Source organism: Centroberyx gerrardi, chromosome 10 (genome assembly GCF_048128805.1).
Source record: "Centroberyx gerrardi isolate f3 chromosome 10, fCenGer3.hap1.cur.20231027, whole genome shotgun sequence".
NCBI classification, from domain to species: Eukaryota; Metazoa; Chordata; class Actinopteri; order Beryciformes; family Berycidae; genus Centroberyx; species Centroberyx gerrardi.
Window position 1 is genome coordinate 24,416,516 of NC_136006.1, and position 12,435 is coordinate 24,428,950.

General features: G+C 57.4%; 23 non-coding genes and 2 pseudogenes across 23 annotated transcripts in view; all 25 read right to left on the reverse strand.

Annotated features, from left to right (window-relative positions):
* Positions 1-64: 64 nt before the first annotated feature.
* LOC144540664 (5S ribosomal RNA) lies at positions 65-183 on the reverse strand. The gene has a single exon (XR_013505884.1). It is a non-coding gene; the product is annotated as a 5S ribosomal RNA (ribosomal RNA).
* Positions 184-578: 395 nt separating this feature from the next.
* LOC144541352 (5S ribosomal RNA) lies at positions 579-687 on the reverse strand (annotated as a pseudogene).
* Positions 688-1,082: 395 nt separating this feature from the next.
* Positions 1,083-1,191, reverse strand: LOC144541353 (5S ribosomal RNA; annotated as a pseudogene).
* A 395-nt stretch (positions 1,192-1,586) lies between these two features.
* On the reverse strand, positions 1,587-1,705 carry LOC144540665 (5S ribosomal RNA). Its single transcript, XR_013505885.1, has one exon. It is a non-coding gene; the product is annotated as a 5S ribosomal RNA (ribosomal RNA).
* A 395-nt stretch (positions 1,706-2,100) lies between these two features.
* LOC144540666 (5S ribosomal RNA) lies at positions 2,101-2,219 on the reverse strand. Its single transcript, XR_013505886.1, has one exon. It is a non-coding gene; the product is annotated as a 5S ribosomal RNA (ribosomal RNA).
* Positions 2,220-2,614: 395 nt separating this feature from the next.
* Positions 2,615-2,733, reverse strand: LOC144540930 (5S ribosomal RNA). The gene has a single exon (XR_013506147.1). It is a non-coding gene; the product is annotated as a 5S ribosomal RNA (ribosomal RNA).
* Positions 2,734-3,128: 395 nt separating this feature from the next.
* LOC144540667 (5S ribosomal RNA) lies at positions 3,129-3,247 on the reverse strand. Its single transcript, XR_013505887.1, has one exon. It is a non-coding gene; the product is annotated as a 5S ribosomal RNA (ribosomal RNA).
* A 395-nt stretch (positions 3,248-3,642) lies between these two features.
* Positions 3,643-3,761, reverse strand: LOC144540668 (5S ribosomal RNA). Its single transcript, XR_013505888.1, has one exon. It is a non-coding gene; the product is annotated as a 5S ribosomal RNA (ribosomal RNA).
* A 395-nt stretch (positions 3,762-4,156) lies between these two features.
* LOC144540670 (5S ribosomal RNA) lies at positions 4,157-4,275 on the reverse strand. Its single transcript, XR_013505890.1, has one exon. It is a non-coding gene; the product is annotated as a 5S ribosomal RNA (ribosomal RNA).
* A 398-nt stretch (positions 4,276-4,673) lies between these two features.
* On the reverse strand, positions 4,674-4,792 carry LOC144540671 (5S ribosomal RNA). Its single transcript, XR_013505891.1, has one exon. It is a non-coding gene; the product is annotated as a 5S ribosomal RNA (ribosomal RNA).
* Positions 4,793-5,187: 395 nt separating this feature from the next.
* LOC144540672 (5S ribosomal RNA) lies at positions 5,188-5,306 on the reverse strand. The gene has a single exon (XR_013505892.1). It is a non-coding gene; the product is annotated as a 5S ribosomal RNA (ribosomal RNA).
* A 395-nt stretch (positions 5,307-5,701) lies between these two features.
* LOC144540673 (5S ribosomal RNA) lies at positions 5,702-5,820 on the reverse strand. Its single transcript, XR_013505893.1, has one exon. It is a non-coding gene; the product is annotated as a 5S ribosomal RNA (ribosomal RNA).
* A 395-nt stretch (positions 5,821-6,215) lies between these two features.
* Positions 6,216-6,334, reverse strand: LOC144540674 (5S ribosomal RNA). Its single transcript, XR_013505894.1, has one exon. It is a non-coding gene; the product is annotated as a 5S ribosomal RNA (ribosomal RNA).
* A 395-nt stretch (positions 6,335-6,729) lies between these two features.
* LOC144540915 (5S ribosomal RNA) lies at positions 6,730-6,848 on the reverse strand. Its single transcript, XR_013506133.1, has one exon. It is a non-coding gene; the product is annotated as a 5S ribosomal RNA (ribosomal RNA).
* A 395-nt stretch (positions 6,849-7,243) lies between these two features.
* LOC144540676 (5S ribosomal RNA) lies at positions 7,244-7,362 on the reverse strand. The gene has a single exon (XR_013505896.1). It is a non-coding gene; the product is annotated as a 5S ribosomal RNA (ribosomal RNA).
* Positions 7,363-7,757: 395 nt separating this feature from the next.
* On the reverse strand, positions 7,758-7,876 carry LOC144541196 (5S ribosomal RNA). The gene has a single exon (XR_013506410.1). It is a non-coding gene; the product is annotated as a 5S ribosomal RNA (ribosomal RNA).
* Positions 7,877-8,271: 395 nt separating this feature from the next.
* On the reverse strand, positions 8,272-8,390 carry LOC139930009 (5S ribosomal RNA). The gene has a single exon (XR_011785445.1). It is a non-coding gene; the product is annotated as a 5S ribosomal RNA (ribosomal RNA).
* A 392-nt stretch (positions 8,391-8,782) lies between these two features.
* Positions 8,783-8,901, reverse strand: LOC144540677 (5S ribosomal RNA). The gene has a single exon (XR_013505897.1). It is a non-coding gene; the product is annotated as a 5S ribosomal RNA (ribosomal RNA).
* Positions 8,902-9,293: 392 nt separating this feature from the next.
* On the reverse strand, positions 9,294-9,412 carry LOC144540678 (5S ribosomal RNA). Its single transcript, XR_013505898.1, has one exon. It is a non-coding gene; the product is annotated as a 5S ribosomal RNA (ribosomal RNA).
* A 392-nt stretch (positions 9,413-9,804) lies between these two features.
* On the reverse strand, positions 9,805-9,923 carry LOC144540111 (5S ribosomal RNA). Its single transcript, XR_013505333.1, has one exon. It is a non-coding gene; the product is annotated as a 5S ribosomal RNA (ribosomal RNA).
* A 392-nt stretch (positions 9,924-10,315) lies between these two features.
* Positions 10,316-10,434, reverse strand: LOC144541151 (5S ribosomal RNA). The gene has a single exon (XR_013506366.1). It is a non-coding gene; the product is annotated as a 5S ribosomal RNA (ribosomal RNA).
* Positions 10,435-10,826: 392 nt separating this feature from the next.
* Positions 10,827-10,945, reverse strand: LOC144540222 (5S ribosomal RNA). The gene has a single exon (XR_013505444.1). It is a non-coding gene; the product is annotated as a 5S ribosomal RNA (ribosomal RNA).
* A 392-nt stretch (positions 10,946-11,337) lies between these two features.
* On the reverse strand, positions 11,338-11,456 carry LOC144540679 (5S ribosomal RNA). The gene has a single exon (XR_013505900.1). It is a non-coding gene; the product is annotated as a 5S ribosomal RNA (ribosomal RNA).
* A 392-nt stretch (positions 11,457-11,848) lies between these two features.
* LOC144540680 (5S ribosomal RNA) lies at positions 11,849-11,967 on the reverse strand. Its single transcript, XR_013505901.1, has one exon. It is a non-coding gene; the product is annotated as a 5S ribosomal RNA (ribosomal RNA).
* Positions 11,968-12,362: 395 nt separating this feature from the next.
* Positions 12,363-12,435, reverse strand: part of LOC144540681 (5S ribosomal RNA) — a 119-nt gene continuing 46 nt past the window's right edge. Inside the window, exon 1 of the ribosomal RNA XR_013505902.1 lies at positions 12,363-12,435. This exon is cut by the window's right edge and continues 46 nt beyond it. This is a non-coding gene — a ribosomal RNA (5S ribosomal RNA).

Sequence of the window (12,435 nt, forward strand, 5' to 3'; positions counted from 1 at the left end):
GTTCGAGGCCCCCTGTCTCCCCCGGAGAGGGAGCAGCGCCCTCTGCTGCCTAGAAAGATGAAAAAGCTTACAGCACCTGGTATTCCCAGGCGGTCTCCCATCCAAGTACTAACCAGGCCCGACCCTGCTTAGCTTCCGAGATCGGACGAGATCGGGCGTGTTCAGAGTGGTATGGCCGTAAGCAATTGAGGCGGCGGCGGCAGGGAGGCCTTTTATACACGGCTTAGCCTGTGCCTACTGCAGGGCCCTTTGAAAACCGGCCACCAAATGGGCCTATTTCTCTGCCCTCTATTATCATTGACGCCCTCAGCCGTTGTGCTCACCGGGAGCAAGGCCGCAGTCTTTTCTCTCCCCTACATTTGCGCTGTTCAGCGACGGCAGGGACACAAATGCATGCTGTGATAAGTTTGCAGCCTCCCCGAGGGAAAGCCAGCTGTTGCTGGCACACGGGACGTGATGTCGTCCTTGTACTTCCTCTGCAAAAGTGACTGCACTGCCGCTGGCCAGCACTGTTGTTGGAGGCCCACTGTCTCCCCCGGAGAGGGAGCAGCGCCCTCTGCTGCCTAGAAAGATGAAAAAGCTTACAGCACCTGGTATTCCCAGGCGGTCTCCCATCCAAGTACTAACCAGGCCCGACCCTGCTTACCTTCCGAGATCGGACGTGTTCAGAGTGGTATGGCCGTAAGCAATTGAGGCGGCGGCGGCAGGGAGGCCTTTTATACACGGCTTAGCCTGTGCCTACTGCAGGGCCCTTTGAAAACCGGCCACCAAATGGGCCTATTTCTCTGCCCTCTATTATCATTGACGCCCTCAGCCGTTGTGCTCACCGGGAGCAAGGCCGCAGTCTTTTCTCTCCCCTACATTTGCGCTGTTCAGCGACGGCAGGGACAAAAATGCATGCTGTGATAAGTTTGCAGCCTCCCCGAGGGAAAGCCAGCTGTTGCTGGCACACGGGACGTGATGTCGTCCTTGTACTTCCTCTGCAAAAGTGACTGCACTGCCGCTGGCCAGCACTGTTGTTGGAGGCCCACTGTCTCTCCCGGAGAGGGAGCAGCGCCCTCTGCTGCCTAGAAAGATGAAAAAGCTTACAGCACCTGGTATTCCCAGGCGGTCTCCCATCCAAGTACTAACCAGGCCCGACCCTGCTTACCTTCCGAGATCGGACGTGTTCAGAGTGGTATGGCCGTAAGCAATTGAGGCGGCGGCGGCAGGGAGGCCTTTTATACACGGCTTAGCCTGTGCCTACTGCAGGGCCCTTTGAAAACCGGCCACCAAATGGGCCTATTTCTCTGCCCTCTATTATCATTGACGCCCTCAGCCGTTGTGCTCACCGGGAGCAAGGCCGCAGTCTTTTCTCTCCCCTACATTTGCGCTGTTCAGCGACGGCAGGGACACAAATGCATGCTGTGATAAGTTTGCAGCCTCCCCGAGGGAAAGCCAGCTGTTGCTGGCACACGGGACGTGATGTCGTCCTTGTACTTCCTCTGCAAAAGTGACTGCACTGCCGCTGGCCAGCACTGTTGTTCGAGGCCCCCTGTCTCCCCCGGAGAGGGAGCAGCGCCCTCTGCTGCCTAGAAAGATGAAAAAGCTTACAGCACCTGGTATTCCCAGGCGGTCTCCCATCCAAGTACTAACCAGGCCCGACCCTGCTTAGCTTCCGAGATCGGACGAGATCGGGCGTGTTCAGAGTGGTATGGCCGTAAGCAATTGAGGCGGCGGCGGCAGGGAGGCCTTTTATACACGGCTTAGCCTGTGCCTACTGCAGGGCCCTTTGAAAAAAAGCCACCAAATGGGCCTATTTCTCTGCCCTCTATTATCATTGACGCCCTCAGCCATTGTGCTCACCGGGAGCAAGGCCGCAGTCTTTTCTCTCCCCTACATTTGCGCTGTTCAGCGACGGCAGGGACACAAATGCATGCTGTGATAAGTTTGCAGCCTCCCCGAGGGAAAGCCAGCTGTTGCTGGCACACGGGACGTGATGTCGTCCTTGTACTTCCTCTGCAAAAGTGACTGCACTGCCGCTGGCCAGCACTGTTGTTGGAGGCCCCCTGTCTCCCCCGGAGAGGGAGCAGCGCCCTCTGCTGCCTAGAAAGATGAAAAAGCTTACAGCACCTGGTATTCCCAGGCGGTCTCCCATCCAAGTACTAACCAGGCCCGACCCTGCTTAGCTTCCGAGATCGGACGAGATCGGGCGTGTTCAGAGTGGTATGGCCGTAAGCAATTGAGGCGGCGGCGGCAGGGAGGCCTTTTATACACGGCTTAGCCTGTGCCTACTGCAGGGCCCTTTGAAAACCGGCCACCAAATGGGCCTATTTCTCTGCCCTCTATTATCATTGACGCCCTCAGCCGTTGTGCTCACCGGGAGCAAGGCCGCAGTCTTTTCTCTCCCCTACATTTGCGCTGTTCAGCGACGGCAGGGACACAAATGCATGCTGTGATAAGTTTGCAGCCTCCCCGAGGGAAAGCCAGCTGTTGCTGGCACACGGGACGTGATGTCGTCCTTGTACTTCCTCTGCAAAAGTGACTGCACTGCCGCTGGCCAGCACTGTTGTTCGAGGCCCCCTGTCTCCCCCGGAGAGGGAGCAGCGCCCTCTGCTGCCTAGAAAGATGAAATAGCTTACAGCACCTGGTATTCCCAGGCGGTCTCCCATCCAAGTACTAACCAGGCCCGACCCTGCTTAGCTTCCGAGATCGGACGAGATCAGGCGTGTTCAGAGTGGTATGGCCGTAAGCAATTGAGGCGGCGGCGGCAGGGAGGCCTTTTATACACGGCTTAGCCTGTGCCTACTGCAGGGCCCTTTGAAAAGCGGCCACCAAATGGGCCTATTTCTCTGCCCTCTATTATCATTGACGCCCTCAGCCGTTGTGCTCACCGGGAGCAAGGCCGCAGTCTTTTCTCTCCCCTACATTTGCGCTGTTCAGCGACGGCAGGGACACAAATGCATGCTGTGATAAGTTTGCAGCCTCCCCGAGGGAAAGCCAGCTGTTGCTGGCACACGGGACGTGATGTCGTCCTTGTACTTCCTCTGCAAAAGTGACTGCACTGCCGCTGGCCAGCACTGTTGTTGGAGGCCCCCTGTCTCCCCCGGAGAGGGAGCAGCGCCCTCTGCTGCCTAGAAAGATGAAAAAGCTTACAGCACCTGGTATTCCCAGGCGGTCTCCCATCCAAGTACTAACCAGGCCCGACCCTGCTTAGCTTCCGAGATCGGACGAGATCGGGCGTGTTCAGAGTGGTATGGCCGTAAGCAATTGAGGCGGCGGCGGCAGGGAGGCCTTTTATACACGGCTTAGCCTGTGCCTACCGCAGGGCCCTTTGAAAACCGGCCACCAAATGGGCCTATTTCTCTGCCCTCTATTATCATTGACGCCCTCAGCCGTTGTGCTCACCGGGAGCAAAGCCGCAGTCTTTTCTCTCCCCTACATTTGCGCTGTTCAGCGACGGCAGGGACACAAATGCATGCTGTGATAAGTTTGCAGCCTCCCCGAGGGAAAGCCAGCTGTTGCTGGCACACAGGACGTGATGTCGTCCTTGTACTTCCTCTGCAAAAGTGACTGCACTGCCGCTGGCCAGCACTGTTGTTCGAGGCCCCCTGTCTCCCCCGGAGAGGGAGCAGCGCCCTCTGCTGCCTAGAAAGATGAAAAAGCTTACAGCACCTGGTATTCCCAGGCGGTCTCCCATCCAAGTACTAACCAGGCCCGACCCTGCTTAGCTTCCGAGATCGGACGAGATCGGGCGTGTTCAGAGTGGTATGGCCGTAAGCAATTGAGGCGGCGGCGGCAGGGAGGCCTTTTATACACGGCTTAGCCTGTGCCTACTGCAGGGCCCTTTGAAAACCGGCCACCAAATGGGCCTATTTCTCTGCCCTCTATTATCATTGACGCCCTCAGCCGTTGTGCTCACCGGGAGCAAGGCCGCAGTCTTTTCTCTCCCCTACATTTGCGCTGTTCAGCGACGGCAGGGACACAAATGCATGCTGTGATAAGTTTGCAGCCTCCCCGAGGGAAAGCCAGCTGTTGCTGGCACACGGGACGTGATGTCGTCCTTGTACTTCCTCTGCAAAAGTGACTGCACTGCCGCTGGCCAGCACTGTTGTTCGAGGCCCCCTGTCTCCCCCGGAGAGGGAGCAGCGCCCTCTGCTGCCTAGAAAGATGAAAAAGCTTACAGCACCTGGTATTCCCAGGCGGTCTCCCATCCAAGTACTAACCAGGCCCGACCCTGCTTAGCTTCCGAGATCGGACGAGATCGGGCGTGTTCAGAGTGGTATGGCCGTAAGCAATTGAGGCGGCGGCGGCGGCAGGGAGGCCTTTTATACACGGCTTAGCCTGTGCCTACTGCAGGGCCCTTTGAAAACCGGCCACCAAATGGGCCTATTTCTCTGCCCTCTATTATCATTGACGCCCTCAGCCGTTGTGCTCACCGGGAGCAAGGCCGCAGTCTTTTCTCTCCCCTACATTTGCGCTGTTCAGCGACGGCAGGGACACAAATGCATGCTGTGATAAGTTTGCAGCCTCCCCGAGGGAAAGCCAGCTGTTGCTGGCACACGGGACGTGATGTCGTCCTTGTACTTCCTCTGCAAAAGTGACTGCACTGCCGCTGGCCAGCACTGTTGTTGGAGGCCCCCTGTCTCCCCCGGAGAGGGAGCAGCGCCCTCTGCTGCCTAGAAAGATGAAAAAGCTTACAGCACCTGGTATTCCCAGGCGGTCTCCCATCCAAGTACTAACCAGGCCCGACCCTGCTTAGCTTCCGAGATCGGACGAGATCGGGCGTGTTCAGAGTGGTATGGCCGTAAGCAATTGAGGCGGCGGCGGCAGGGAGGCCTTTTATACACGGCTTAGCCTGTGCCTACTGCAGGGCCCTTTGAAAACCGGCCACCAAATGGGCCTATTTCTCTGCCCTCTATTATCATTGACGCCCTCAGCCGTTGTGCTCACCGGGAGCAAGGCCGCAGTCTTTTCTCTCCCCTACATTTGCGCTGTTCAGCGACGGCAGGGACACAAATGCATGCTGTGATAAGTTTGCAGCCTCCCCGAGGGAAAGCCAGCTGTTGCTGGCACACGGGACGTGATGTCGTCCTTGTACTTCCTCTGCAAAAGTGACTGCACTGCCGCTGGCCAGCACTGTTGTTCGAGGCCCCCTGTCTCCCCCGGAGAGGGAGCAGCGCCCTCTGCTGCCTAGAAAGATGAAAAAGCTTACAGCACCTGGTATTCCCAGGCGGTCTCCCATCCAAGTACTAACCAGGCCCGACCCTGCTTAGCTTCCGAGATCGGACGAGATCGGGCGTGTTCAGAGTGGTATGGCCGTAAGCAATTGAGGCGGCGGCGGCAGGGAGGCCTTTTATACACGGCTTAGCCTGTGCCTACTGCAGGGCCCTTTGAAAAAAAGCCACCAAATGGGCCTATTTCTCTGCCCTCTATTATCATTGACGCCCTCAGCCATTGTGCTCACCGGGAGCAAGGCCGCAGTCTTTTCTCTCCCCTACATTTGCGCTGTTCAGCGACGGCAGGGACACAAATGCATGCTGTGATAAGTTTGCAGCCTCCCCGAGGGAAAGCCAGCTGTTGCTGGCACACGGGACGTGATGTCGTCCTTGTACTTCCTCTGCAAAAGTGACTGCACTGCCGCTGGCCAGCACTGTTGTTGGAGGCCCCCTGTCTCCCCCGGAGAGGGAGCAGCGCCCTCTGCTGCCTAGAAAGATGAAAAAGCTTACAGCACCTGGTATTCCCAGGCGGTCTCCCATCCAAGTACTAACCAGGCCCGACCCTGCTTAGCTTCCGAGATCGGACGAGATCGGGCGTGTTCAGAGTGGTATGGCCGTAAGCAATTGAGGCGGCGGCGGCAGGGAGGCCTTTTATACACGGCTTAGCCTGTGCCTACTGCAGGGCCCTTTGAAAACCGGCCACCAAATGGGCCTATTTCTCTGCCCTCTATTATCATTGACGCCCTCAGCCGTTGTGCTCACCGGGAGCAAGGCCGCAGTCTTTTCTCTCCCCTACATTTGCGCTGTTCAGCGACGGCAGGGACACAAATGCATGCTGTGATAAGTTTGCAGACTCCCCGAGGGAAAGCCAGCTGTTGCTGGCACACGGGACGTGATGTCGTCCTTGTACTTCCTCTGGAAAAGTGACTGCACTGCCGCTGGCCAGCACTGTTGTTGGAGGCCCCCTGTCTCCCCCGGAGAGGGAGCAGCGCCCTCTGCTGCCTAGAAAGATGAAAAAGCTTACAGCACCTGGTATTCCCAGGCGGTCTCCCATCCAAGTACTAACCAGGCCCGACCCTGCTTAGCTTCCGAGATCGGACGAGATCGGGCGTGTTCAGAGTGGTATGGCCGTAAGCAATTGAGGCGGCGGCGGCAGGGATGCCTTTTATACACGGCTTAGCCTGTGCCTACTGCAGGGCCCTTTGAAAAACGGCCACCAAATGGGCCTATTTCTCTGCCCTCTATTATCATTGACGCCCTCAGCCGTTGTGCTCACCGGGAGCAAGGCCGCAGTCTTTTCTCTCCCCTACATTTGCGCTGTTCAGCGACGGCAGGGACACAAATGCATGCTGTGATAAGTTTGCAGCCTCCCCGAGGGAAAGCCAGCTGTTGCTGGCACAAGGGACGTGATGTCGTCCTTGTACTTCCTCTGCAAAAGTGACTGCACTGCCGCTGGCCAGCACTGTTGTTCGAGGCCCCCTGTCTCCCCCGGAGAGGGAGCAGCGCCCTCTGCTGCCTAGAAAGATGAAAAAGATTACAGCACCTGGTATTCCCAGGCGGTCTCCCATCCAAGTACTAACCAGGCCCGACCCTGCTTAGCTTCCGAGATCGGACGAGATCGGGCGTGTTCAGAGTGGTATGGCCGTAAGCAATTGAGGCGGCGGCGGCAGGGAGGCCTTTTATACACGGCTTAGCCTGTGCCTACTGCAGGGCCCTTTGAAAACCGGCCACCAAATGGGCCTATTTCTCTGCCCTCTATTATCATTGACGCCCTCAGCCGTTGTGCTCACCGGGAGCAAGGCCGCAGTCTTTTCTCTCCCCTACATTTGCGCTGTTCAGCGACGGCAGGGACACAAATGCATGCTGTGATAAGTTTGCAGCCTCCCCGAGGGAAAGCCAGCTGTTGCTGTCACACGGGACGTGATGTCGTCCTTGTACTTCCTCTGCAAAAGTGACTGCACTGCCGCTGGCCAGCACTGTTGTTGGAGGCCCCCTGTCTCCCCCAGAGAGGGAGCAGCGCCCTCTGCTGCCTAGAAAGATGAAAAAGCTTACAGCACCTGGTATTCCCAGGCGGTCTCCCATCCAAGTACTAACCAGGCCCGACCCTGCTTAGCTTCCGAGATCGGACGAGATCGGGCGTGTTCAGAGTGGTATGGCCGTAAGCAATTGAGGCGGCGGCGGCAGGGAGGCCTTTTATACACGGCTTAGCCTGTGCCTACTGCAGGGCCCTTTGAAAACCGGCCACCAAATGGGCCTATTTCTCTGCCCTCTATTATCATTGACGCCCTCAGCCGTTGTGCTCACCGGGAGCAAGGCCGCAGTCTTTTCTCTCCCCTACATTTGCGCTGTTCAGCGACGGCAGGGACACAAATGCATGCTGTGATAAGTTTGCAGCCTCCCCGAGGGAAAGCCAGCTGTTGCTGGCACACGGGACGTGATGTCGTCCTTGTACTTCCTCTGCAAAAGTGACTGCACTGCCGCTGGCCAGCACTGTTGTTGGAGGCCCCCTGTCTCCCCCGGAGAGGGAGCAGCGCCCTCTGCTGCCTAGAAAGATGAAAAAGCTTACAGCACCTGGTATTCCCAGGCAGTCTACCATCCAAGTACTAACCAGGCCCGACCCTGCTTAGCTTCCGAGATCGGACGAGATCGGGCGTGTTCAGAGTGGTATGGCCGTAAGCAATTGAGGCGGCGGCGGCAGGGAGGCCTTTTATACACGGCTTAGCCTGTGCCTACTGCAGGGCCCTTTGAAAACCGGCCACCAAATGGGCCTATTTCTCTGCCCTCTATTATCATTGACGCCCTCAGCCGTTGTGCTCACCGGGAGCAAGGCCGCAGTCTTTTCTCTCCCCTACATTTGCGCTGTTCAGCGACGGCAGGGACACAAATGCATGCTGTGATAAGTTTGCAGCCTCCCCGAGGGAAAGCCAGCTGTTGCTGGCACACGGGACGTGATGTCGTCCTTGTACTTCCTCTGCAAAAGTGACTGCACTGCCGCTGGCCAGCACTGTTGTTGGAGGCCCCCTGTCTCCCCCGGAGAGGGAGCAGCGCCCTCTGCTGCCTAGAAAGATGAAAAAGCTTACAGCACCTGGTATTCCCAGGCGGTCTCCCATCCAAGTACTAACCAGGCCCGACCCTGCTTAGCTTCCGAGATCGGACGAGATCGGGCGTGTTCAGAGTGGTATGGCCGTAAGCAATTGAGGCGGCGGCAGGGAGGCCTTTTATACACGGCTTAGCCTGTGCCTACTGCAGGGCCTTTTGAAAACCGGCCACCAAATGGGCCTATTTCTCTGCCCTCTATTATCATTGACGCCCTCAGCCGTTGTGCTCACCGGGAGCAAGGCCGCAGTCTTTTCTCTCCCCTACATTTGCGCTGTTCAGCGACGGCAGGGACACAAATGCATGCTGTGATAAGTTTGCAGCCTCCCCGAGGGAAAGCCAGCTGTTGCTGGCACACGGGACGTGATGTCGTCCTTGTACTTCCTCTGCAAAAGTGACTGCACTGCCGCTGGCCAGCACTGTTGTTCGAGGCCCCCTGTCTCCCCCGGAGAGGGAGCAGCGCCCTCTGCTGCCTAGAAAGATGAAAAAGCTTACAGCACCTGGTATTCCCAGGCGGTCTCCCATCCAAGTACTAACCAGGCCCGACCCTGCTTAGCTTCCGAGATCGGACGAGATCGGGCGTGTTCAGAGTGGTATGGCCGTAAGCAATTGAGGCGGCGGCAGGGAGGCCTTTTATACACGGCTTAGCCTGTGCCTAATGCAGGGCCTTTTGAAAACCGGCCACCAAATGGGCCTATTTCTCTGCCCTCTATTATCATTGACGCCCTCAGCCGTTGTGCTCACCGGGAGCAAGGCCGCAGTCTTTTCTCTCCCCTACATTTGCGCTGTTCAGCGACAGCAGGGACACAAATGCATGCTGTGATAAGTTTGCAGCCTCCCCGAGGGAAAGCCAGCTGTTGCTGGCACACGGGACGTGATGTCGTCCTTGTACTTCCTCTGCAAAAGTGACTGCACTGCCGCTGGCCAGCACTGTTGTTCGAGGCCCCCTGTCTCCCCCGGAGAGGGAGCAGCGCCCTCTGCTGCCTAGTAAGATTAAAAAGCTTACAGCACCTGGTATTCCCAGGCGGTCTCCCATCCAAGTACTAACCAGGCCCGACCCTGCTTAGCTTCCGAGATCGGACGAGATCGGGCGTGTTCAGAGTGGTATGGCCGTAAGCAATTGAGGCGGCGGCAGGGAGGCCTTTTATACACGGCTTAGCCTGTGCCTACTGCAGGGCTTTTTGAAAACCGGCCACCAAATGGGCCTATTTCTCTGCCCTCTATTATCATTGACGCCCTCAGCCGTTGTGCTCACCGGGAGCAAGGCCGCAGTCTTTTCTCTCCCCTACATTTGCGCTGTTCAGCGACGGCAGGGACACAAATGCATGCTGTGATAAGTTTGCAGCCTCCCCGAGGGAAAGCCAGCTGTTGCTGGCACACGGGACGTGATGTCGTCCTTGTACTTCCTCTGCAAAAGTGACTGCACTGCCGCTGGCCAGCACTGTTGTTCGAGGCCCCCTGTCTCCCCCGGAGAGGGAGCAGCGCCCTCTGCTGCCTAGAAAGATGAAAAAGCTTACAGCACCTGGTATTCCCAGGCGGTCTCCCATCCAAGTACTAACCAGGCCCGACCCTGCTTAGCTTCCGAGATCGGACGAGATCGGGCGTTTTCAGAGTGGTATGGCCGTAAGCAATTGAGGCTGCGGCAGGGAGGCCATTTATACACGGCTTAGCCTGTGCCTACTGCAGGGCCCTTTGAAAACCGGCCACCAAATGGGCCTATTTCTCTGCCCTCTATTATCATTGACGCCCTCAGCAGTTGTGCTCACCGGGAGCAAGGCCGCAGTCTTTTCTCTCCCCTACATTTGTGCTGTTCAGCGACGGCAGGGACACAAATGCATGCTGTGATAAGTTTGCAGCCTCCCCGAGGGAAAGCCAGCTGTTGCTGGCACACGGGACGTGATGTCGTCCTTGTACTTCCTCTGCAAAAGTGACTGCACTGCCGCTGGCCAGCACTGTTGTTCGAGGCCCCCTGTCTCCCCCGGAGAGGGAGCAGCGCCCTCTGCTGCCTAGTAAGATTAAAAAGCTTACAGCACCTGGTATTCCCAGGCGGTCTCCCATCCAAGTACTAACCAGGCCCGACCCTGCTCAGCTTCCGAGATCGGACGAGATCGGGCGTGTTCAGAGTGGTATGGCCGTAAGCAATTGAGGCGGCGGCAGGGAGGCCTTTTATACACGGCTTAGCCTGTGCCTACTGCAGGGCCTTTTGAAAACCGGCCACCAAATGGGCCTATTTCTCTGCCCTCTATTATCATTGACGCCCTCAGCCGTTGTGCTCACCGGGAGCAAGGCCGCAGTCTTTTCTCTCCCCTACATTTGCGCTGTTCAGCGACGGCAGGGACACAAATGCATGCTGTGATAAGTTTGCAGCCTCCCCGAGGGAAAGCCAGCTGTTGCTGGCACACGGGACGTGATGTCGTCCTTGTACTTCCTCTGCAAAAGTGACTGCACTGCCGCTGGCCAGCACTGTTGTTCGAGGCCCCCTGTCTCCCCCGGAGAGGGAGCAGCGCCCTCTGCTGCCTAGAAAGATGAAAAAGCTTACAGCACCTGGTATTCCCAGGCGGTCTCCCATCCAAGTACTAACCAGGCCCGACCCTGCTTAGCTTCCGAGATCGGACGAGATCGGGCGTTTTCAGAGTGGTATGGCCGTAAGCAATTGAGGCTGCGGCAGGGAGGCCATTTATACACGGCTTAGCCTGTGCCTACTGCAGGGCCCTTTGAAAACCGGCCACCAAATGGGCCTATTTCTCTGCCCTCTATTATCATTGACGCCCTCAGCAGTTGTGCTCACCGGGAGCAAGGCCGCAGTCTTTTCTCTCCCCTACATTTGTGCTGTTCAGCGACGGCAGGGACACAAATGCATGCTGTGATAAGTTTGCAGCCTCCCCGAGGGAAAGCCAGCTGTTGCTGGCACACGGGACGTGATGTCGTCCTTGTACTTCCTCTGCAAAAGTGACTGCACTGCCGCTGGCCAGCACTGTTTTTCGAGGCCCCCTGTCTCCCCCGGAGAGGGAGCAGCGCCCTCTGCTGCCTAGAAAGATGAAAAAGCTTACAGCACCTGGTATTCCCAGGCGGTCTCCCATCCAAGTACTAACCAGGCCCGACCCTGCTTAGCTTCCGAGATCGGACGAGATCGGGCGTGTTCAGAGTGGTATGGCCGTAAGCAATTGAGGCGGCGGCAGGGAGGCCTTTTATACACGGCTTAGCCTGTGCCTACTGCAGGGCCCTTTGAAAACCGGCCACCAAATGGGCCTATTTCTCTGCCCTCTATTATCATTGACGCCCTCAGCCGTTGTGCTCACCGGGAGCAAGGCCGCAGTCTTTTCTCTCCCCTACATTTGCGCTGTTCAGCGACGGCAGGGACACAAATGCATGCTGTGATAAGTTTGCAGCCTCCCCGAGGGAAAGCCAGCTGTTGCTGGCACACGGGACGTGATGTCGTCCTTGTACTTCCTCTGCAAAAGTGACTGCACTGCCGCTGGCCAGCACTGTTGTTCGAGGCCCCCTGTCTCCCCCGGAGAGGGAGCAGCGCCCTCTGCTGCCTAGAAAGATGAAAAAGCTTACAGCACCTGGTATTCCCAGGCGGTCTCCCATCCAAGTACTAACCAGGCCCGACCCTGCTTAGCTTCCGAGATCGGACGAGATCGGGCGTGTTCAGAGTGGTATGGCCGTAAGCAATTGAGGCGGCGGCGGCAGGGAGGCCTTTTATACACGGCTTAGCCTGTGCCTACTGCAGGGCCCTTTGAAAAACGGCCACCAAATGGGCCTATTTCTCTGCCCTCTATTATCATTGACGCCCTCAGCCGTTGTGCTCACCGGGAGCAAGGCCGCAGTCTTTTCTCTCCCCTACATTTGCGCTGTTCAGCGACGGCAGGGACACAAATGCATGCTGTGATAAGTTTGCAGCCTCCCCGAGGGAAAGCCAGCTGTTGCTGGCACACGGGACGTGATGTCGTCCTTGTACTTCCTCTGCAAAAGTGACTGCACTGCCGCTGGCCAGCACTGTTGTTGGAGGCCCCCTGTCTCCCCCGGAGAGGGAGCAGCGCCCTCTGCTGCCTAGAAAGATGAAAAAGCTTACAGCACCTGGTATTCCCAGGCGGTCTCCCATCCAAGTACTAACCAGGCCCGACCCTGCTTAGCTTCC